Below are 1,813 nucleotides of genomic sequence, written 5' to 3'. Positions count from 1 at the left end.
TGGGATCTTCCCGGACCGGGGCACGAACCCGTGTCCCCTGCATCGGCAGGTGGACTCTCAACACTGCACCACCAGGGAAGCCCAGTAAGTCCTTTTTTATTCAGCAAAGGGTGACTGGGGCAGGTGTCTGTCCTGTGCAAACCACACTCGTGGCCACCTGATACCTGATCCTAGTTGCCATAGTGATGGCTGCAAGCAGGTCACAGTCCGGCCACACTCAAGGGGAGAGGATTGTGCAAGGCTGTGACTCACGGGGGTCGCGTCACGCTGTGTGACACATGGAAAGGGAGGGGGTGTTGACTCAAGGGGTATTTCGCTGGGAGGGGCACAGGGAGAGCAAGGAGCTGGAGGGGAAAGGGTCTGGGCAACACTGGTAGGTAAGGCTGAAGCCACGAGCGTACCCGGTGGAGGAATCCTGACTGCATTTCATAAACAGGGGGAGCCAATCATTGTTTTTTAACATTAATATGAAGGTAGGTAGACAGTGGGACTGTAACACGGAAGAACCTCTGTATTTTATTGCAAGTTCATCACTGAAGGGACGTTGCCTAGAAGCTTAAATGATACATAATGGCCCATCTCTGGGAACCGTGCCTCCCAGGTAATGAGCATTAAGCTAAAATACCTCTGCTGAGCTCACAGGAAACATCCTGACCAGGCCCACCTATAAGTGACCTCAGGCAGGAAGAAATTAACACGTCCCCTCCGGAGGCAGACCGGAAGCAGGAAGTGTTCGATTTAACCCCGCCCCTCTGAGTATAAAAGCAGCCCGACTTCTAACTGGGGGAAGACACGAGTCCACCATCTTCTCGGTCTGCTGTCTTTCCGAGTAAAGTCCCCGTTCCCTGCCCAACACCTGGTCTCTTGATTTATTGGTCTGGCATGTGGCGAGCAGTACAAGCTTGGGGTCCATAACAGGACTGGGCCAGAAAGATGACTTCCTGGGGTTATGGAACCTCCAAAGGAGGAGCCCCCCACCCCTGCCCGTGGAGTCCAGTCCAAATGGCCTGGGCAGCTCCCATCGCTGTCCTGACCTGGCCACATTCTTGCAGTAGTAGTGTTGGGCGGAACCCACGGCTTCAGATTACTTCCCCGGGTCATCCAGACCTTCGGGAAGTGAGCTAATCCGACTCTGGCAGCTGGATGTTCTGGCCCCCCTGGGATAGGGCTCTGTGGTTTACCCGGGTGAGGCATCCGTCCCACCATGGAAGTCGTTAGGTTCACCGTGCTTCCAGGAATTTCAATCACATCTCGGTCTGGGGCTCTCTGCTCCCCCCAGACAGGTTTCGCTTACAAGGACAACGTCCAACAACCAAACATTCCTGCCACAGAGAGATGCCCTTGGACGAGGCACTGGCATTTTCACTCCTTTCTCCTGGGCCCCCCGTGGAAAGAGAACAGGCTTTCTTCCTGATCCCAAGCTTATCTTCGACACACATGTTTATCCGCGGGCTAGCCAAATGCAAACTAGCCTTTGCCAAGAGGAAAGAATGCATAGCAAATGGGAGAGGTGGGGGAAATCAAGACTATTCGAGCGCTTACTTCTCAAGCATTCTTAAAATAACAAAGAGGTTTTAGGAACAAAAATGAGAATCTTCTCGTTCTTTGTTTATTCTTATAATTTGCCTACTTGGCGTATTCAGAAGGTCCAGGATAATTGGAAATGTTTCCTTCCCCCATTTCATTTGTGTCCCCCCCAATGGAAATACTGTTATTATTCAGTGATGATAAATATAATACATTTTTGACAAAAAATTGGTTGAACTTTACAGAAGTGTATAACGTAAATCAATGCAAGTCCTCCGCGATCCCA

Source organism: Tursiops truncatus, chromosome 7 (assembly GCF_011762595.2).
Source record: "Tursiops truncatus isolate mTurTru1 chromosome 7, mTurTru1.mat.Y, whole genome shotgun sequence".
NCBI lineage: Eukaryota > Metazoa > Chordata > Mammalia > Artiodactyla > Delphinidae > Tursiops > Tursiops truncatus.
The sequence above is the reverse complement of the archived record's forward strand: the minus strand, read 5'-3'. Positions refer to the sequence as shown.